Source organism: Papio anubis, chromosome 4 (assembly GCF_008728515.1).
Source record: "Papio anubis isolate 15944 chromosome 4, Panubis1.0, whole genome shotgun sequence".
Taxonomy (NCBI): domain Eukaryota; kingdom Metazoa; phylum Chordata; class Mammalia; order Primates; family Cercopithecidae; genus Papio; species Papio anubis.
Genome location: NC_044979.1, coordinates 111,589,496 through 111,613,265, shown reverse-complemented (window position 1 = coordinate 111,613,265; position 23,770 = coordinate 111,589,496). Strand labels below are relative to the sequence as shown.

Genomic DNA, 23,770 nt, shown 5'->3' with positions numbered 1-23,770 from the left:
CTCTGGCTGCCCTTAACATTTTTTCCTTCATTTCAACCTTGGTGAATCTGACAATTATGTGTCTTCGGGTTGCTCTTCTCAAGGAGTAGCTTTGTGGTGTTCTCTGTATTTCCTGAATTTATATGTTCACCTGCTATGTTGGAGAAGTTCTCCTGGATAACATCCTGAAGAGTGTTTCCCAACTTGGTTCCATTCTCCCTGTCACTTTCAGGTACACCAATCAAATGTAGATTTGGTCTTTTCATATAGTCCCATATTTCTTGGAGGATTTGTTCATTTCTTTTTACTCTTTTTTCTCTAAACTTCTCGCTTCATTTCATTCATTTGATCTTCAATCACTGATACCCTTTCTTCCAGTTGATCGAATCGACTACTGAAGCTTGTGCATGCATCATGTAGTTCTCGTGCTGTGGTTTTCAGCTCCATCAGGTCATTCAAGGTCTTCTCCATGCTGTTTATTCTAGTCAGCCATTTGTCTAATCTTTTTTGCAAGGTTTTTAGTTTCTTTGCAATGTATTTGAACATCCTCCTTTAACTTGGAGAAATTTGTTATTACTGATTTTCTGAAGCTTACCTCTGCCAGCTCGTCAAAGTCATTTTCCATCCAGCTTTGTTCCAGTGCTGGTGAGGAGCTGTGATCCTTTGGAGGAGAAAAGGCTCTCTGATTTTTAGAATTTTCAGTTTTTCTGCTCTGGTTTCTCCCCATGTTTGTGGTTTTATCTACCTTTAGTCTGTGATGGTGGTCACCTACAGATGGGGTTTTGGTGTGGATGTCCTTTTTGCTGATGTGACTCTATTCCTTTCTGTTTGTTAGTTTTTCTTCTAACAGTCAGGACCCTCAGCTGCAGGTCTGTTGGAGTTTGCTGGAGGTCCACTCTAGACCCTGTTTGCCTGGGTATCACCAGCAGAGGCTGCAGAACAGCAAATATTGCAGAAAAGCAAATGTTGCTGCCTGATCCTTCCTCTGGAAGCTTCATCTCAGAGGGGCACCTGGCTGTATGAGGTGTCAGTCGGCCCCTACTGGGAGGTGTTTCCCAGTTAGGCTACTTGGGGGTCAGGGACCCACTTGAGGAGGCAGTCTATCCATTCTCAGATCTCAGACTCCATGCTGGGAGAACTACTGCTCTCTTCAAAGTTGTCAGACAGGGACGTTTAACTCTGTGGAAGTTTCTGCTGCCTTTTGTTCAGCTATGCCCTGCCCCCAGAGGTGGAGTCTACAGAGGCAGGCAGGCCTCCATGAGCTGCAGTGGGCTCCACCCAGTTCGAGCTTCCTGGCCATGTTGTTCACCTAGTCAAGCCTCAGCAATGGCGGACACCCCTCCCCCAGCCTGGCTGCAGCCTCAGAGTTCGATCTCAGACTGCTGTACTAGCAGTGAGTAAGGGTCCATGGGAGTGGGATCCTCCAAGCCAGATGCGGGATATAATGTCTTGGTGTGCCATTTGCTAAGACCGTTGGAAAACCGCAGTATTAGGGCGGGTGTGTCCTTATTTTCCAGGTACCATCTGTCATGGCTTCCCTTGGCTAGGAAAGGGAATTCCCTAACCCCTTGAGCTTCCCGGGTGAGGTGATGCCCCACCCTGCTTTGGCTCACACTCTGTGGGCTGCACCCACTGTCCAACAAGTCCCAGTGAGATGAACCCAGTACCTCAGTTGGAAATGCAGAAATCACCTGTCTTCTGCATCGCTCATGCTGGGAATTGTAGACTGGAACTGTTCCTATTTGGCCATCTTGGAACAAAAGTCTGAAGTTTTTATATAGTAACAATGGAAGGTAACCTCCTTAAATAATTGTAACGGGAGTGAGAGATTAAATAATTATGATAAGTAGGCTTCTGATTATGTAACAGTAGTCCCTGCTCAAATATCAAGTAAATCTCAGTGCTAGAACTAAAGATACATTCATGACAACATCAGGGCTTGCTACAAGCAGAAGGTGCCTATGGAAGGTAGTGGGAAGCTGGAACACCTGCTAAAGAGGGGCTTCAGCCACCTCAGGTGCCCCATGGAAGCAGGGATCTTGAGACACTGGGGAGTCTCTGGATTGATGGAGGAAGAGCTCAGGAACCAACCACAAATTGTTTTTACCCAAAGATGGAGCCTGAGGGAGCACCAGTGGTATTCTCATTACACTGCAAACAATAGCTAAGCCTTGACTTTCTTTCTGCTCCCCTTCCCCAACTTCAGGATGGGAAGAACTGATGAAGGAGTCTCTCTAAATGCTTAGAGTGAAAGCATTATCTGAATTCCACATTGATGATGCACTTTCAATAGTAGTTTTAAATCAGGCTCAGGTTAACACACGGCAAGTCAATGAGGTAATGACTAAGATACAAATGCACCATTCTCAAGATCCATGAAAAATTACCTGTATTCCTCCCTCCCTCATTCTTGCTTACAGCAGCAATTATGCCAGCCATTCCCCCAACCTCTTTCCTCACTCCTCACTTCCCACCCTCTCCAGAGAGTTGCTCTGTTCTGATACCTTTCTCAGAATGATCTTATTTCCTGGCTCTGCTCTCGCAAGATACTCTTTTCTTCTGACTTAGATTAGGGAGAAAGAAGGAGTAAGGGTTTTGTGAAGCCAAAAAATGAAGGAGGTTCTGTTACATACATAGTAGTTGATCTGATACAAGGCAAAGAAGAAATAAGTCCGATAAGCTGCTAGGAATAAGGCATTTCAGATCAGAATCCACTCTTCCTGACTATGGAAAGGGGAAGCGCCATGCATCAAAATGTATGATGATTGCATGCCCATTGTGTTGGCACAATAAAGCCTGCCTGTTGAAGCAATGGAGTCATGGTGGGTGGCTCTCTCTCTCAGAGAGCACACTGCAATGGGAAGAGAGCAGGCTTTGGAAATGGTCACACCCATGTCGGAAATCCAGTTCTCATGGCTGTTCGAAATTGTATATTCATGCAGTCAGCCATTTATTACCACAAGACACTTTCCTAAAGCATCTGCTGTGTGTGGATTCCTTGGGACTCGTTGATCCAGGAGACTACTGCTGCCCTCAAACAACTCTTAGCATGGCGGGGGAGATGGATATTGTGGCAAATAACACGACTGCAGTGTGACTAGCATAAAGGATAGACACATGTGGAGGTCTTCCTGTGATCATGTGCTGAAGGAACGCCCTTCACTGAGGCAGAAATAGAGGATGAATGTGGGCTCATTGACTGCACATTGGGCTGAGTGGAGGACATGCCAGGTGTGTGTTAATCCATGGAGGACGGGATGGCAGGTTGCATCTGAAGGAGTGTGAATTGTTCCACATGAGCTTAGCATGGGGTGGTGGTGGGAAAAAGTGGGAGGTGAAGATGAAAAGGCAGACAGAGGCAAGAGCATGAGATCATGGAGGGCCTTATAAGTTATGCTAAGGAGTTTATATTTTATCCTACATACAATGAGACATGATCATATTTATGTTTTAGAAATATTTCTTTGAAGGAAGGATCTAAAGAAAGAGGTTGAAGTTGAGAGAGGGAAGGTAGGATATTATTGCAACTGTTCAGGTGAAAGGAAACAAATTGTTGAACTAGAGTGGGAATGGAGAGCTGTCCTAAGTGAGTTCCTCCAAAAGCAGAGTGGGAGATAAAGATTTGAATACAAGTAGTTTATGTGGCAGAGTACAGCAATAGGATAGTAAGTCAAGGAAGTGGCAGAAGGAAGGAAGCCAAGAAAGCATGTAAAAATGATCAGGATACCACTGTGGAATTGAGGCCAAGTCCAGCTGGGACCCTGTATAGACGGTACTAATAGCTGTCCCATTCAAACAGGGGAATTGGGGGGCATTTATCCATCAACTCCCATCCACCATTGTCTGGGAACCTCTCTCATGGGCATTAGCTCCCTGACACTTTAGGTTCACTATTTACATTTGCAGAGTAGGCTTCTAAGGAAAATCAAAGCCCTCAGACAGAGAACTGTTAGTGCTTGAAGTCAGAAACCATTGACATACACAGAATGATGAGTGCCAAGAGGGGATACAGACAGGGCACCAACCATGTCTGCTGTAGAAGGAAGCTTAGGAGGCAGAGTGAATAAAGGGTTGGGTATAGGAGATATAGGAGAGGGAATAGTTTAGAATAATTTCCAACTTTCTGATAGGCATGATCAAATAAATATTAATATATTCTGATTGAGAGTATGGAGAAGGAAGACTGAGGATTTAAAACAAAATGAATTTGGAAAGTTTCAAGTTCCAAATTTACTTTTTGAAATATAAGAACACCTATGTTGAAGTGTAGGTGTAAGGATTACATAAGCCAATATTTGTAAGAAGTTTTTTTCAGTATCTAGCATGAAATTAATGTTTAATAATACATAATACTTCTTGAGTGCTTTGTATGTGAAGGAAAAGAATTTTCAGTACTTTGTGTGTATTATCTAATTTATTCCACAGAATTCCAAGAGTATGGGTACTCTTATTATTCTCATTTAACAAACATGGAATCCAAAACACAGAGGGATGAAACAGTTAAGTATTATTTAAATGGTTCTTATGGCAACCCATTACATTTTGCATGGACAATGATTAATAGAAAGTTCTAAAATTATGTTAATTTTCTCATGCATCTGTCAACCCATTTATTCATTTACTGGCAGCCATTTACTGATTGCCAACTATGCACCAGGCATTTCTGGGTGCCTAAAATTTTGCCCACTATTGAAGTTCTTCCCAATAGAACAAAATAGCCTAAATCTCCTTCCCCCATATAAAACCCTTTGAATATAGCTATCAAGTATCTGGTAGAGAAAGTGTGGGTTAGAAAAAAACGAGTGAAATATGAGTGTACATAGTTATTTCACACTGTGCTCAATAATTTCATAATTGTAGTCTCATTTGGTCCTCTCAATATAAAGAAATGCATAACATTCTCATTTTAAAGATTGACGAGCATTAGGTCAAGTTCCCTAGGAAACTGGTGATGAGACAGAAAATGTAGGTAATTTACTTGTGCTCTTAGGAACAACATTTGTTCAGGAATAAGAGAGCAAGGCTGGCAGCAGGACCTGCAGTGCAGTTACAAAAGGCCTTAGCTAATCCTAAGAGGAGTTAGTAGGGCTGGGATGATTTTTCAGAGATATTCTGAATTGAGGCAAGAGGGCCTGGTCTTTGTACTTCCAAGTATAGTCATTGCATATGGACCACCCCTATCCAGGAGGGGTAATCTGAACAAGGCATTTCCCTTTGATTGGGGGCAATACAACAGGAATGACACCTGTGAGTGTCAGCAGAAAACATTGCAGGAGCTGGCAGTGCCTTGGTCTTGAATGTGGGATCTTGGTGGCACATCACAGTATCCACTACACTCATGTTCAGAGAAACTAGGGAATTAGTCCAAGTTCAACAGCAAGTGCCAATAATTTTTTTGGACTTTAAAGCCTGTGTTCTATTAACATGTGTGAAAAAAAACCTGGGATTTTTAAGTTCAGTGAGTAATTCTGTATCACATAACTACAGAAAAAAATAGAAGTGGGCTTGGATATAATTACTAGAATTAGAAAATTTAAAAATAGTCTGAGGGACATGACCAAGACAGGATATCAGTCATGGGCAGTGCTTGAAGAAACTTGTTTTGTTTAGACTAAATAATGAGAAGGCCAACACAAAAGCCACATTCTGATAGTTCAGTGATATCTATGCGAAGAAGTATAAGAATCATGGGATTATACACTTTCAGAGTTGGAAGGAACTTTAGAGACAATCTAACTTGCACATTTCCCCAGTCTTCTCTTGAAGAACCTGATCAGTGAGCGTTCTGTTTCTTTAGAGAACTTTCAGTGACAAGAAATCCATCCTCTTTTGAGATAGTAAACTCCTTGTTGGAGTTGCTCTAATCCTCAGAAAGGCTTTCTTTACATTGAGCAAAAGCTGTTTCATTACAGATCCCACTCATTGAACTTGCTCTTCTTTTTAACATAATACTTTTAATTCCTATGCTAAGTGGCAGTCCTTAAAATATTTAGAAACCATAATTCTGAACAAATGATTCTCTCCAGGCCTTCACTAATACCTGTATTACTAACATGGTTTTGAGATTTTGGATGGATGATAGGAAATATGTATAAAATTAGTCTGCAACAAAACTCCATATTCCTTTTTTACCTATGGAATTTTTCTAGCCACAAAACTCCATTTTCTTAAATAGAAAGTCTCCTAGAACAGTCCAAAATGAGCCAAAGATAAAACTCTTAGATTAAATCTGAATATATCACCTTGCAAATCATTTAAATTAGATTAAGAAATCTAAGGGCTATTTGATGTCTCAACTCTATTATTTACATTGCTCTGCCATAAATAAAATCTAAGGAGTATTCTTTTCTTTTTTTTTTTTTTAATTTAGTCTGTATTTATACGCCTGAATGAATTTTAGTTCTAAATGAAAGGTCCATATTCTCACATAACAGAGTGATCAAGGGATGTGATTCAGGATACTCAAATTGTGACAAAATAGAATGAGGGAAAAAATAAGTTGTGTTTTTATATACTAACAATGAACAATCTAAAAAATTAAGAAAACAATTCCATTTACAGTAGCATCTAAAAGAGTACAGTACTTAGGAATAGACTTAACAAAGGAGGTGAAACACTTGTGTAATGAAAACAACAAAACTTTGCTGAAGGAAATTAAAGAAAACACAAATAAATGGAGAGCCAGCCTATGTTCATGGATTGGAAGAATTAATATTGTAAAAATGTCAATACTACTCAAAGTGATCTATAGATGTAGCACAATCCCTTTTTAATCCCATTTTCTTTTTACAGAAATAAAAATATTCTTAGAGATTATGTGGAATCTCAAGAACCCCAAGTAGCCAAAAAGTTTTGAAAAAGAACAAGGTTGAAAGTCACATACCTCCTGATTTCAAAACTTACTACAGAGCTATGGTAATAAAAACAGTGCTCCCAGCATAAAAAGTGACATGTAGACCAATATAATAAAATGAAGAGCCCAGAAATAAAGCCTGGCATATACAGTTGAATGATTTTTTTCAAGGTTGCCAAGACCATTCATGGGGAAAACATAGTCTTTAATAAACGGTGTTGGGGAAACTGAATATCCACAGGCATAAAAAAATGGGGTAGCCACAACGGGAAATCACCTCACACCTGTTAGGATGGCTATAACATAAAAAATACACAAAATAACAAATGTTGGCAAGGATGTAGAAAAAAGGGAACTCTAGTACACGGTCAATAGAAATGTAAATTGGTACAGCCACTGTGGAAAACAGTATGGAAGTTCCCACTAAAATTAAAAATAGAACTACAATATGATCCAGAAATCTCAATTCTGGGTATATATCCAAAGGAATTAAAATCAGCATTTCAAAGAGACATATGTAGTCGCATGTTCACTGCAGCATGATTCACAATATGTAAGACACAAAAGCAACACAAATGTCCATCAATGGATGAATGGATAAAGAAAACATGGTCTATGATACAATGGAATAGTATTTACCCTTAAAAAAGAAGGAAATCCTGCCATTTGTGACCACATGGATAAACCTGGAAGACTTTGTGCTAAGGGAAATAAACCAGACACAGAAAGACAAACACTGCATGATACCACTTATATGATAGATCTAAAATAATCAAATTCATAGAAGAAGAGAGTGAAATGGTGGTTGCCAGGGCTGAGGGAAGAGGGAAAGGGGAGATATTAGTCACAGGATATAAAGTTTCAGTTACAGAAGATAAATAAGTTTTAGAAATCTACTGTACAGCATAGTGCCTATGGTTAACAATACTGTTTTGTCAACTTAAAAATTTGCTAAGTGACTAGATCTTCTGCATTCTTATCACACACGAAAAACCAATAACATTAAATAGGAGGGTGGAAGGAAACTTACGGAGGTGATGGATATTAGGTTGGTGCAAAAGAGGAATTATGGTTTTTGCCATTAAAATCAATGGCAAAAGTAAATGTCAAAATTAATTAAAAGTAATGGCAAAACCACAATTCCTTCTGCACCAACCTAATATGTTTATGGCAGATTGTAATGTTGTCTTCATGGGTGCATACTTACACTTCCAAACTCATTGAGTTGTATACATTAAATGTGTATAACTTTTTAAATGACAATCACACCTCAATAAAGTGGTTTTTAAAAAAATGAAGGTGAATTCTACCTTACACCATATACAAAAAACTAACTCAAAATGGATCAAAAACCTAAACATAATAACAAAAACTGTAAAACTCTTAGAAGAAAACATGAAAACATAGGGGAAAAGCTTCATGACATTGGATTTAGCCATCATTTTTCGGGTATGACATCAAGAGCACAGGCAACAAAAGAAAAAAATATAGGTAAGTTGGCCCCTTATCTATCAAAATTAAAACTTGGGTATCCAACAGAATGAAAAGACAACTCATAGAATGGGAGAAAATACATGCAAATTGTATATGTGATAAAGGATTTATATTCAGAATATATTTAAAAAATTCCCACAACTCAACAACAGCAGCAACAAACAACCAACCCCATTTAAAATGGAGTCCAGCATGTAAGGAATCTAGAAGTCAATACTCCATTCTGATAACAAGTAAAAAGCTGAAAAAAGCAGAAAACAAATAATTCTTCTTAGTTCTATCAGAAAATTGTGGTCATTGCCTCTAGCCTCCCATGCTGGAAAAGGGAAATACTCAACTCAACCTCAGCCCCTTCAGCTGTACTGCCCCACCTAAGACAGGAGAAAAAAACTGAGAGGCTCTCATGAAGTTCACAGCCCAGAAGCACTGGATCATTGAAAGATTGAGAACTAATTATGGGACTACAGAACATTTTACTTCCCTACACCTTACCACCACATTATTAATGACCCATTTACTACAGTTCCTTTCATTCAGTACCTTATATCTGGCTTTTAATAAAAAAGTATTAGGTATACTAAAAGGTAAAAAATACAGTTTGAAGAGACAAGAGCAAGCACCAAAACCAGATTCGGCTATGGTAGAGATTTTGGAATCATCAGACTGTAAATGTAAAAAACTATGATTGGCTGTGCATGGTGGCTCACACCTATAATCTCAATATTTTGGGAGGCTGAGGCAGGAGGATTGATTGGGGTCAGAAGTTCAAGACCAGACTGGGCAACATAGTAAGGCCTGGTCTCGATAATAATAATAATAATAAAGCTAAAATTAATATGCTAAGGGCTCTAATGGAAAAAGTAGACAACATATAGGAAACAGAACAATCATGTAAGCAGAGATGAAAGTTCTAAGAAGAAATAAAAAGGAGTACTAGAGGTAAAATCTGATTCTATTTTGATAGAAATGAGGAATGTCTTTGATAGGCTCATTAGTTGACTGAAAACAGCAGGGTAAAGAATCTCTGAGCTTGAGGATATATCAATGGAAACCTCTGAAATGAACAACAAAGAGAAAAAGACTGAAAATAAGTAACAAAATATTTAAAAACTGTGGAACAACTATAAAAGGTGTAGCATACATGTAAAGGGACTACCAGAAGGTGAAGAAAGAGAGAAAGGAATAGAAGCAATATTTGAAATAATAACTCCCGAGAATTTTCCCAAATTAATGTGAGACACAGTTATAGACTGAATTGAGCCCCGCCCTGTAAATTCATATGTTCAAGTCCTAACTCTCATTGCATTTGGAAATACAGCCTGCAAGTGGGTTAAACAAGTTAAATGAGGCCTCAAGGAGGGGTCTGTAACCCAATGGAATTGATGTTTTTATAAGGAGAGGAAGAGACACGAAAGGTCTTACTCTTTTCTTTTTTCTCTCTGCAAATGCACAGAGAAGAGGCCATGTGAGGACATAGCAACAAGGTTGCTGACTACAAGTCAGGAAGAGAGGCCTCATCAGAAACCAATTCTGACAGCACCTTGATCTTGGCATTCTGGATTCCAAAACTGTGAGAAAATAAATTTTTGTTGTTTCAGCCACCCAGTCTGTGGTACTTTGTTATGGCAGCCTGAACAGACTAATACAGACACCAAACCACAGATCTAGGAAACTCAGAGAACACCAACCAGGACAAATGGTAACAAAAACAAAAACTACACTAGGTATGTTACATTCAAACTGCCAAAAATCCAAGGTAAAGAAAAAAATCTTAAAAGAAGCCTGAGGGAAAAAACACCGTACTTCTCAGAAATCATGCACGTAAGAAGAGAGTGGAATGAAATCCTTAAAGTGTTGAGAGAGAAAAAGACTCCACCAACCTAGAATTCTATATCCTGTTGGTCGGGCATGGTGACTCACGCCTGTAATCCCAGCAGTTTGGGAAGCCGAGGTGGGCAGATCACGAGGTCAGGAGATCCAGACCATCCTGGCTAACACAGTGAAACCACGTCTCTACTAAAAATACAAAAAATTAGCCAGGCATGGTGGCGGGTGTCTGTAGTACCAGCTACTCGGGAGGCTGAGGCAGGAGAATGGCGTGAACCCGGGAGGTGGAGCTTGCAGTGAGCCGAGATTGTGCCACTGCATTCCAGCCTGGGCGACAGAGTGAGACTCCGTCAAAAACAAAAAACAAAGAGTTCTATATTCTGTGAAATTATCCTTTAAAAGTGAAAGGGAGGCCGGACGTGGTAGCTCACGCCTGTAATCCTAGCACTTTGGAAGGCCAGCGCAGGTGGATTACCTGAGGTCAGGAGTTTGAGACCATCCTGGCCAACATGGTGAAATCCTGTCTCTACTAAAAGTACCAAAGTTAGCTGGGCAGGTGCCTGCAATCCCAGCTACTAGGGAGGCTGTGCAGGGAGAATTGCTTGAACCTGGGAGGTGGAGGTTGCAGTAAGCCGAGTTTGTGCCACTGCACTCTAGCCTGGGTGACAGAGTGAGAGTCTGTCTCAAAAAAAGAAAAAAAAAAAAAAAAACAAGTGAAAGAGAAATGAAGACTTCCTCATACAAACCTTGAGAAAATTTTTGGCCTTGCCAGAAATGTTAAACAAAGTTCTTCAGAGAGAAAAAAAAAGTGATATAGTTCAGAAACTTGACTCTACATGATTAAAGAAAGAGTATTAGAGAAGGAATAAATGAAAGTAATTACAAATTTTTATTTTTATTTTTAATTGATGTAATATATTAGCAGTTTGTTCAAAATAATAACAGGAGCTAGACATATATCCCTTATTAGCATTGTGAAATGCTGTATATTAGCATTGTGAAACAAATGACAGCAAAGATACATGGAATGAGAGGGAGGAATTAGCATCATTTTGTTCTTATACATTATTCACACTAGTCATGAAGTGCTATAGTGTTATTTCAAAGTGGACTTGGATTAGTTGTAAATGTATGTTGCAAACTCTAGGGCAATCATTAAAAAAAAGTAAGAAAATGAAATATAATTGTTGTGCTAAGAAAGGAGAGAAAATGAAATTATATAAAATGTTTAATTAAAACTACAAATGGCAGAAAAAGAGTAAGAAACAAAAATAGAAACAAAGGAAGCTGGACAATGAATAATATACAATAACAAATATGAGGGATATTAATGCAAATATACTAATAATTACTTTAAACCTTAATGATCTAAGTACTAGTTAAAAAACAAAGATTGTCAGAGTGGACCATAACACAAAACCCAACTACATGTTGTCCACAAGAAACCCACTTTAAATTTAGAGATACATATACATCAAAATTAAAGGGATGGAGAAAGATATGCCAATATACCATGCCAGCACTAACCAAAAGAAACTAGGAGTAACTATATCAATTTCAGAAAGGAGATTCCTGAGTAAGGAAAATTATCTGAGATAAAGAAGGGTATTTCACAATGATAAAGCAGCCAATTCTTCAAGAATACATAATAACCCTGTGCATGCCCATAATAGCAAGGCATCAAAATATGTGAGGCAACAACGGGTAAAACTGCAAGAAGTAATGGATGACTTCACTATTACAGTTGGAGAGGTCAACACCTCTCTATTAGGAACTAACAAATGAAGCAGGCAAAAAAACCAATAATGATATAGCAGAACTCAATATCATCATCAACAAACAGGATATAACTGACATCTGTAGACTGCTGCATCCAATAACAGCAGAATACACATTCTTCTCAAGATCACATGAAATATTCACTACTGTGAACCATATTCTGGGTCATAAAACACACCTTAACAAATTTAAAAGAATGGAAATTATACAATATATGATCTCAGAACTAAACTAGAAATCAATAAGTAAAAGATAGTTGAAAAATCCCCAAATACATGGAGATTAAACAACACACTTCTAAAAAACACATGAGTCAAGTAAGAATTCTAAAGAAAAATTTAAAAACATTTCAATCTAAATGAAAAGGAATATACAACTTATCAAAATTTGTAGAATGCAGTGAAAGCAGTGCCTAGCAGCAACTTTATAGTATAGAATACATGCATTAGAAAAGACGAAAGATCTGAAATCAATAATCTAAGCTTCCACTTTGGGAAACCAGAAAAAGAAGAGTGAATTAAATCTAAAATACATAGAAAAAAGATATGAAATCAATAGAGAAAAATCAATGAAACTAAAAGCTGATTCTTTGAAAAGATCAATAAAATTGATAAACCTGCCCCCAGACTAACTTAAAAGAGAAGAGAAAATATACAAATTACTATTATCAGAAATAAAAGAGGGGATGGATATCACTACAAATCCTATGAATGCTAAAAGGATGATAAAGAAATATTATGAAGAACTCTGCCTATGGATTTGATAATCTAGATGAAGTGAATCAATTCCCTGAAAGACATGAGCTGCCAAAACTCACACAAGAAGAAACAATCTGGATAGGCCTAAAGATACTGAATCAGGCCAGGTGTGATGATGGCTCATATATGTAATCCTAACACTTTGAGAGACTGAGGTGGTAGGATCATTTGAGCCAGGAATTTGAGACCAGCCTGGGTAACACAGAGAGACCCAATCTCTACAAATAATTTTTTTTAAATTAGCCTGTTATGGTAGCTATAGTCCCAGCTACTCAAGAGGCTGAGATGGGAGGATTGCTTGAGACTGGGAGGTCAAGGCTGCAGTGAACCATGATTGCGCTACTGCACTCTGGCTTGGGTGACAAAGTGAGACTCTGTCTCAAAAACAAGAGAGAAGATATATGAATTAGTAATTAATAACTTTCTAATACCAGTAATACCCTAAATGGGTTCACTGGTGAATTCTATCAAACATTTAAGAAAGAATTTATATCAATTCTTTACAGTCTGTCTCAGAATTCAAAAGCAGAATTCTAACTCATTGTGAGAACAGCATTGCCTTGATGCCAAGACTGGACAAAAATATTATAAGAAAAGATAACTAGAGACCAATATGTCTCATGAACATAAATGTAAAATCCTCAACAAAATATCAGCTAATAAAATCCAATAATGTATAAAAAATTACACATCAAAAAAAGTGGGATGCATCCCAGGTATGCAAGGCTGATTCAACATTTTAAAATCAATTAACATAATTCACCACACCAACAGGTTAAAGAGGAAAAATGATATGATCATATCAATAGATGCAGAATAATTTTAGACAAAATTCAACACGCATTCAAGCTAAAAATTCCAGCTAACCATAGTACTTAATGGTGAAAAACTCAACACTTTCTCACTAAGATTAGGAACTAGGCAAGGAGGTACCATTTTACCACTCCTTTTTAAGATCATATTGGAAACCCTAGCTAATGCAATAAAACAAGAAAAAGAAATAAAAAGTACACATATTAAAAACTGTCTTTATTTGGAAATGACATGATGTCTACGTAGAAAATCTCAACGAATCGGAGAAAATAGTCCTGGAACTAATAAGCAATTATAGCAAGGTTATACGATATAAGGTTAATATACAAAAGTCAATTACTTTCATATATACCAGCCATAAACTGAAATATGAAATTAAAAATACAATACTATTTACACTACCACCCCAAAAACAAAATACTTAGGTACAACTGTAACAAAATATACACAAAAACTATACCAGAAAACTACAAAACTGTGATGAATAAAATAAATGAACCAGATAAATGGGAGGATAGTACGTGTTGATGGATAAGAAGATTCAATATTGTCAAGATATCAGTTTCCCCCAACTTGATCTGTAGATTCAGCACAATTCCAATGAAAATCTTGACTACTTATTTTGTGGATGTTGACAAACTGATTCTATGGAGAGGCAAAAGGCCTAGAATTACAAAATCAGAGAATTGAAACTACCTGACTTTAAGACTTACTGTAAAGAAAGAGTAATCAAGACAGTGTGGTATTGTTAGAAGAACAGACAAATAGGTAAATGGAATAAAAAGGAATAGAATAGAGAGCCCAGAAATAGACATAAATATAGTAAAGGAGTCTTTCATGAAGGAACAAAGGAAATACAGTGGAAAAATATTTTCTTTTCAACAAATAGTATTGGAACAACTGGAGATCCATGTGCAAAAAAAATGAATCTCTGGCCATAAACTGGCCCCAAAACTGGCCATAAACAAAATCTCTCTGCAGCCCTGTGACATGTTCATGATGGCCATAATGCCCACGCTGGAAGATTGTGGGTTTACCGGAATGAGGGCAAGGAACACCCGGCCCGCCCAGAGTGGAAAACGGCTTAAAGGCATTCTTAAACCACAAACAATAGCATGAGCGATCTGTGCCTCAAGGGCATGTTCCTGCTGCAGATAACTAGCCAGACCCACCCCTATATTTCGGCCCATCCCTTCGTTTCCCATAAGGGATACTTTTAGTTAATTGAATATCTATAGAAACAATGCTAATGACTGGCTTGCTGTTAATAAATATGTGGGTAAATCTCTTTTCAGGGCTCTCAGCTCTGAACACTGTGAGACCCCTGATTTCCCACTTTACACCCTATATTTCTGTGTGTGTGTCTTTAATTCCTCTAGTGCCACTGGGTTAGGGTCTCCCCAACCAAGCTGGTCTCGGTAGGAGCTAAGGAAATATTTTTTTGGGAAAAATATTTTCTTTTCAACAAATAGTGTTGGAGCAACTGGAGATCTATGTGCAAAAAAATGAATCTAGACACAGATTTTCCTTACACTTTTCACAAAATTAGCTCACAGTGAATCATATACCTATATGTGAAACACAAAATTATGAAATACCTAGAAATAAAACAGGAAAAACTTTAGGTGACCTTGGTTATGGCTATGACTTTTTAGATACAGTAATTGTCCCCTTACCTGAGGTTTCACTTTCTGTGGTGTTAGTTACCCACAGTCAACCATGGTCTGAAAATATTAAAAGGAAGAGTCCAGAAATAAACAACTCATAAGTTTTAAATCATCTGCTGTTCTTAGTGGCATGATGAAATTTTGTGGTGACTTGCTTGGGATGTTAATCATCCCTTGGTTTAGTGTATTCACACTATATACATTACCTTACCCTTAGTTGTCAACATTGTCTGCTCCTGACATCCAACCATCAAAATAATCATGGCTCAATAATCCAAGATCATCTGAAGCATATGATCCTCTATCTGATGTATTGTCAGAAGGTCAGTGGTATCCTAATGTTCTGTCACAATGCCTGCGTCATTCACCTCACTTCCTTTCATCACATAGGCACTGTATCACCTCACATCATCACAAGAAGAAGAAGAAGAAGAAGTAGAGTACAATGATATCCTTTGAAAGAGACAACATTCATATAACTTTTATTATGGTATGTAGTTATAATTATTCTCTTTTATTATTAGTTACTATTGTTAACTCTTACTATACTTAATTTATAAATTAAACTTTACCATGATTATGTATGAATAGGAAAAACACACAGTGGTATGGGGGGTTTAGTACTATCTATGGTTTCAGGCATCCACTAGAGGTCTTGGAATACATCCTCCACAGAAAAGGGTGAACTACTGTACTATGCTAAAAGCATGATTCATGAAAGGAATAATTGACAAGGTGAACTTCACTAAAATTAAACATTTCTGCTCTATGAAAGGTACTGTGAAAGACACTACCCAGAGAATGAAAAGATAAGCCATAGACTAAGAGAAAATATTTGCAAAATACATGCCAGATGTAGGATCGTTATCCAAAATATAAAAATAACTGATAAAACTCAGCAATAAGAAAACCAACACCCTGACTAAAAAATGGGTAAAAGACCTGAACAGACACCTCACCAAAAAAGATATATAAATGGCAAATAAACATACGAAAAGATACTCTACATCATATGTCATCAGGAAAATGCAAAGTAAAACAAGAGTGAGATACCAGCCTATGCCTATTAGAATGGCCAGACTTCAGAGCCATGACAGCACCAACTGTGTTGAGGATGTGGAGCAACAGGAACGCTCACTCACTGTTGGTGGGAATACAAAATGGTATGGTCACTTTGGAAGAAAGTTGGTCAGTTTCTTACAAAATTAAACATCCTCTTACCATATAATCCAGCAATCAGACTCTTAGATATTTACCCAAAGGAGCAGAAAAATTATGCCCACATAAAAACCTGCATATGTATGTTGATAGGTTTATTCATAACTGTCAAACATGGCAGCAACCAACATATCCTTCAGTAGATGAAGGGATAAACTGTGATACATCCATACAATGGAATATTATTCAGTGCTTTCCAGTCTGAAAAAAAAGAAATGAGCTTTCCAGTCATTTACAAAATGGAGGAAATGCAAATTCTTATTAGTAAGTGAAGGAATTCAACCTAAAATGTATGTATACTGTATGATTCCAACTATATGATATTCTGGAAAAGGCAAAACTATGGAGACAATAAAAAGATCGGTGGCTTCCAAAGAGTAGGAGGAAAGAAGGAATGAACAGTTAGAGGGCAAAGGATTTTTGGGTCAATGAAGCTATTCTTTGTGATACTATAATGGTACATACATGGCATTATACATCTGTCAAAACCTATAGAATGTATAATAAACCAAGAGTGAACCCTAATGTAAACTATGGATGATAATGGGTGGGTGATAATGGGGGGTTTATGTAGGTTTATGAATTGTAACAATATACTACTCTGGTGTGGGATGTTGATGGTGAGGAAGGCTCTATGTGTGCATATGTGGGGGCAAGGGTATAATGGGACCTCTGTACTTTCTGCTCAGTTTTGCTGTGAATCTAAAACAGCCCTATGAAACAAAGTACACCACAGCGAAAAAAAAAAAAAAAAAAAAAAAAAGGCACAGTACTTGAATAGACATGTCCCCAGAGAGGATATACAAATAACCAATAAGCACATAAAAAGACCCTGAACATCCTTAATTATTAGGGAAATGCAAAGCAAAATCACAAGATACTACTTCACTTATTAGGATGGCTATTACTAAAAATAAATAAATAAATAAATAAAAAAACCCAGAAAATCAGAAGCGTTGGTGAGGATGTGGAGAAACTGGAAGTCCTGCACATTGCTGATGGGAATATAAAATGGTGCAGCCACTGTGGAAAATGGTATGGTGTTTCCTCAAAAAATTAAACACAGAATTACTGTATGATTCGGCACTTTCGCTTCTGGATATATACCCAAAAGAATTGAGAACAGGAGACTGAACAGATATTGTACATCCATGTTCGTAGCAGCATTATTCACAATAGCCAAAATGTGGAAGCAACCCAAGTAACCATGAACAGATGACCGGATAAACTAAATGTGGCACATACACAAAATGGAATATTATTCAGCCTTAAAAAGAAAGAAAATTCTGACACATGCAACAACAGGAAAGAACTTTAAAATCATTATGCGGAGTGAAATGTCAGTATTTCCCTGAACAAATATTGTATAATCCCACTTGTTTGAGGTACCTAGAGTAGTCAAATTCATAGGAACAGAAAGTAGATTGGTGATTGGGAGGGGCTGGGGGAAGATGGAAATGGGGAGGTAGTGTTTAATGGATACAGAGTTTCAGTTTGGGAAGACAAGAATTGTTCTGGAGTTGGATATTGGTGATGGTTGCACAACAATGTGAATGTACTTAAAGTTACAGAATTGTGCACTTAAAAATGAGTAAAATGGTAAATTTTATGTTATGTATATTTTGCCACAATAAAAAAATAAGCATTTTTGTGCAGAGATAAGGGATACAAGAAAAATATAAAATCAGACACACATACATACATATACAATATGTGAAGCCAAGGATTAAAAAAAAGCTAGAAATGTTCACTGACAAATTGAAGATATAATCAATAACACTATAAAACTTTGTTGACAAACCAAAAAAAAATATGATGAATAAGTGACGTCTATGTTCCAGGATTAAAAGAGAGAACACTGTGTCAGCTCTCTCTAATTTTTATGTGTTAGTTTTTGTATTTAATGAAATTGTATTCAAAATGCCAGCACAGTGAACCAAACATTCATCCAGAAAGAAAAAAGTTGGAAATTAATAGTCAAGAAAATGTCAAAAAAAAAAAAAAGTTTTGATGAAATGAGTGTTGATTGACTCACCCTACCAATTCAAAGTACTTTAAAAACTTACAGTAATGAAAGTATTGCAGTCCTAATGCATAAAGTTATAGTTGGAAGAAGGAAATATAAATGTGGGAAATAACTGAAAGGTAAAACACTGTTAGTGTACAATTAAGTTTGTTTAAAAATATTTGTATGTCGGGAGCGGTGGCTCATGCCTATAATCCCAGCACTTTGGGAGGCTGAGGAGGGTGGATCACCTGAGGTCAGGAGTTCGAAACCAGCCTGGTCAACATGGTGAAACCCCATTTCTACTAAAAATACCAAAAATTAACCAGACATGGTGGCGCATGCCTGTAATCACAGCTACTCAGGAGGCTGAGGCAGGAGAACTGTCTGAACTTGGGAGGTAGAGGGTTGCAATGAGCTGAGATTATGCCATTGCATTCTAGCCTGGGCAACAAGAGTGAAATTCCATCTCAAAAAAAAATTTTTTTATGTATATGTAAAACAATGAAAGAAAACATAAAAAGTATCAGTAATAATTATCTGCAGTTTGTGGATGGCCTATAATTTTTATATTATTCTGCTTATTTGTCTGATTTTGGAAGTTTTCAGCAACGATCAGTACAAATTTTACAATCAAGAAAAGACGCCATTTTCAAAAAAGAAAAGAAAACACTGCTGCCGGCCCGAGTCCGCTCGTCTGGAAGGCCTGACCACTAGCCTTGCCTGTAGTCCTAGCCCCCGAAACAGCTTTGTGGTCTTTTCTGTATACTCCTGCTTCCACATTTAACTCAATGTGTGGGCAGAAACAGAATAAAATGCTGATCTTGAGGAAACACTGTGAGATACTATCAGGATGAAATTAAGAAGTAATTTTAAATAAAGATTGGAGGATTTGTCAACAAATTGGACAAAATCCAGAGAAGAACCAAGGAATGACTGGAGACCTGAAGCTGCAGGCTGGATACGAGAGTAGAGATGAAAAGAAAATGTGTTTAACTTGGCTAGACTCTAAGTGGAGACTTAAAAACAGTATTGGAGCCCAATCAAACCACCATTAACAACTGCCAGGCAGATCCCCATCCTGAGTGACCCTGAAAGGTCAAAACAAACTCTTAAAATTTCCAGTGCTTTTAGTTCAACCTGAGGTTAAAGACCATATCTTCCCCACAGTACAGATTGCTTTTGCATGTATGCCAAGAGCTTGTCTTCATTGCACATTAAAGACGGAAATATAGCATAGAGGATGGAAGTCTTTAAGGGCCTCTCAAAAGGTTCCTGGTGACAGAAGATGCCGACATGGCCAGACAGGACCAGATTTTTTTTTTTTCCAACTTTGCACAGTACAAATGCTCTAATTAAATGGTTTTTTCTTCCTGTGGCTCACTCTACCTGCTTGTTTTGTATTTATTTGGGGATACAGACGTTCAGAAAGAATGATGACAGAAAAAAGAGAAACGGAGTTACATCGAAAAAATGAGGCCAAGAGAGTTCCTGAGAGAGACCCAGGGCGGCACCCAGAGGGAGAGAATAGGTGATAACCAGCCAGAAACTTGGAAACTAGATTGAGAGAGCAAAGAGAAAGGCACAGGCAGCCAGAAAGAAAGGGGAGAAAGAAGAAGGCCCCGTGATCTGTCCTGGGACGGAGCAATAGGGAATCTTGACTCATTTGTACTTGTCAGACTATTTAAAGGAGAACAGAGCTCTGTGGCAAGGCAGCACTGTTTATTTTTAATATGCCAGTGTATTTTGGTAACAGAAAGGAAAAAAGAGCAAAAGGAAAGTGAGAATGAAGCTAGGGAGCCCTGCACTGACTCTTGAGAGGCTCTCAAAGAAAGGCCGTGGCATTCCCTGCATTCAAGTAGCTCCGTTAGTCTGACTTTGGCCTCCCGGACGCCCTGGCCTCTGCCTAGAGAGGAGGGGCAGGGCTCCCGAGTCTTGCTCTCCCTTATTCCCATGGATGATGCTTCACAGTGGGGAAAATGATTGTCAGGAATTATCAAGTTTAATTTTGTCAATTCTTGCTCTGGCTGCTTCATGCTGAGGCACTTAAGCCCTGTCAGAAAGGCACAGACAGAGGAGCCTTTGTAAATTTAGATGAAATCTCTTTTTCCACCTGGTTTCATACTCAAAGATGCTGCAAGACTCCATATCTGATGGGCTGAGGATCTGGACTTCTCTGGCGTTTCACAGAGACATGCATTCATAGTCTGTATTTCTGCTTCATTCTCATCTTGCTTGATTAGGAACATGCCGTTAAAGTCATAAAATATAATAAATATTTTCACTCTCTTGCCTTTACTCAGTTGGATTACAACACAAAAATCTCTTGAGGAAGAAACTTCAAAATTCCCAGACTCACTTTGGTTAATTTTTCACTTATAGAAATATTTTAACTCCATTGGAATTAATGTCTTTTCAAAGTGATAGAGACACATGGTACAAGACAACAATATATCATGTCATAGAAAAATACAGAACTGTTATATTGACTCTAAACATGATGTACCTATCCTCTTTATTAGAGATGCCCACGTATGAAGATCAGTTGAGATATTGCTTGCTCTTGGAAGTAAATTTTTGTAGATTTAAATAAATTCTTTTGAAATATGATGCATGTATGCATAAATTTGCAGTTAAATAAATACACCTGTATTGGAGATGTGCTCTCAGTGATACAAGTGAAAGACCCAAAACATTTGGTACTGTGGTATACTACAATAGTTCTTTGAGCATAGCACTTAAGAAGAAAGCCACAGAGTGGGGCAAGGCTGGACAAAACATGTCTGAACATCAGAATCACTTTGATAACACTGAAAAAATACATAGTCTTGGACTTTGCCCCAGAACCATTGTATTTGAATTCCATAATGAGACCCAGAAATCTATATTTTTAAAAATATTTTTTTCCATGTGCTCTATCATTGTGAACAATTGGGTTGGAGAATGTTTTATTTTCCTGCCTCCGGTAGCTGAACATGTTCTAAAGCATGATTACCTGTGTAACGTACTCAAACAGTGAATTATGCCTTTTAGTGGCAACTAAATTAATTTTTTTTCATATGGACTTCAGTCATTTTTCCCAACACTTTGATTGCCACTTCTATTTGATAACTCTAGAATTACACAATCAGTTGTATGGTAGGTACACTTTAGAGGTTTACTTTAACAAAGACATCACATTGATTCTATTTCTGTTTTTCACCATGTCAGTTTTATTTGGGTGAGTTAATATGAAAATATACCTCCTTTTGAAGGTGAATATTATTTCAAACATTTGTAAGACGTGGTATTTCAGAAACTCTCTTTAGGTCACAAGAGAGTTAAGTTTCATGGCAGTTGTTTTTGAATAAAACATATTTGCTAACTCTTCCTTAATACATTTATTTTAGGATATTCTTGGGTATTTTGAGACAGAACAGGAATATGGAAGAAAGGAGGAGGAAAATGGAGGAGAGGTGGGAGAGGTGGTGGGAATTCCAAATAATGCTCCCAGTCAGTGGGTCTCACTGTGGGTTCATGCTCAGACTGCAGGCTGGAAAGCAGAGGAAATACGGTCATTGACTCACTGTCACCAACTCTGAGTAAGACTTTTGACCTTTCAATGTCTTAGCTAATGAATCCAAAAGGAAAGACGCAGTGGGGAAAAAGTAATTCGGTCAAATTGGCCGTGAGGTCTCCTAGGGAAATACAGGATGATAACGGGACTTACAGTTCCTGTGACCTTCTGTGGCTTCTTTAGTCTGGGAAGTCATTATCATCACAACAGGCAACCCTGTCATTTTTGCTTTGTGGTAACAAGGAAAAAGCCTTTGATGTGTAAGTGTGGGATCACTGTGTGAGCTAAGAAAAGAATAGTCATCTCATCCCCTACCCACCAGCTCCAGGTTTTTCCAGAACAAATGGCAGAGAGGTTTCCATATGGTCAGCTTTTTAAAAATCAACTTTATTTTACTAATTTTAAGCTTCTACCTTGAAGAATTTCAACCAATGCATACACCTGTATAACTGCTGACACAATTACAATATAGACTATATTCTTCACCCCCAAAAGTTTCTTTGGGTCCTTTCTGAGAAAATCTCCCTCCCTTCCCAGCCCCAGTCAACTACTAATCTTTTTATCACTTTAGACTCTGTTTGTCTCTTCTAGAGTTTTGTGTACATACAGCCACACAACATCTATTCTTTGATATCTGGTTTTCTTTAACTCAGCATACTGATTTTGAGATTCGTCTATGTAGTTTCATATATCAGTAGTTTCTATCTTTTTATGGCTGAATAGTATTCCATTGTATGATTGTATGACCATTTGTTTATCCATTCACCTGTCAATGGACATTTGAGCTATTTCTAGTTTGAGACTTTTATGAATAAAGCCATTACAAAAACGTGTGTACCAGTCTTTGTGTGGGCATACATTTTTATTTCTCTTGAGTAAATATCTCAGAAAGGAACAGTTGGTATTTGTGTTAGGTGTTTGGTCAAATTTAGAAGACTGCCAAATAGTTTTTTCTAAGTGGCAGTATCATTTTATATTTTCAGTAGTAGTGTATGAGGATTCCAGTTTCTCCCTATCTTCCCCAACACTTGCTATTATCTTTCTTTTCAATTTTATGCATCCTTTGGCATATGTAATGATATCTCATTGTGGTTTTCCTTTGCATTTCCCTAATGACTAAGGATGTTTAACAGTTTTTCAAGTGCTTATCAGGCATTTGATTACCCGTGGTATCAGTTTCAGAAACAGAACATTTTTATTAACAAGGGAAGAAATTGTCTACTGTGTGCTGTCTGTGGCCCTCTACCTTCTGGCAGAAGAAGAAGAGGCTCCACCATTCCACTGACTGGTGCTGAGAATGACCCAAGTTTTATCCCAAGGGAACACTCCATATGTCACCACTATTTCCTCACATGAGGCATGACAGCAAGATCTCACCTCTGCTACATCCTTTCCTTACAACTCACTTTTCCTTCAAGGTCACTTGTGGCCTTTTTAGCAACATTTTTTTTTCTTCTTCAAGCTTCCCTTAGTATTTTACCTGGATTCGCTGTAAAAATAACTGTTTTTGTAAAAGCAACTCCCCAAGATCTGCTCTGGTTGATCCATTCACCACAGTCTCCATCTCTAAGATGGTTCTTCCTCTGATGACAGTCATCAAAGCCTCCAGTTGCGGCTGAGGTAAAGTGCTACCCACATTCCCTGATTTAGATCCAACCTTCATTTCCCCAGCTGGTGGAGACATCGCCTGCTGACTGCTCACAATTCTCTACTCTGGAACTGCCATCAGGTGGAAGGAACGACCTTGTCCTATGATGTGCTACCTCTTAGAGGGTTGCTACATGCAATACAAAGAATGAAGGATTCGTACAGAGATAAAAA

The 23,770-nt window shown here is 37.8% G+C and overlaps 2 long non-coding RNA genes across 5 annotated transcripts in view; one reads left to right on the top strand and one right to left on the bottom strand.

Moving 5' to 3' along the window:
- The window catches only part of LOC110742822, a 22,332-nt gene extending 5,214 nt beyond the window's left edge, over nucleotides 1–17,118 (bottom strand). For 2 of the 4 annotated variants that reach the window (XR_002520958.2, XR_004183268.1), the window contains exon 1: nucleotides 15,382–17,118. This is a non-coding gene — a long non-coding RNA (uncharacterized LOC110742822). Of the gene's footprint in view, nucleotides 1–2,483; nucleotides 7,454–15,381 lie in introns of those variants that run through there. The other 2 variants (XR_004183269.1, XR_002520959.2) reach the window with 2 other exon arrangements.
- Nucleotides 15,577–23,770, top strand: LOC108584999. Its single transcript, XR_002520957.1, has 2 exons — nucleotides 15,577–15,660; nucleotides 23,621–23,770. It is a non-coding gene; the product is annotated as an uncharacterized LOC108584999 (long non-coding RNA).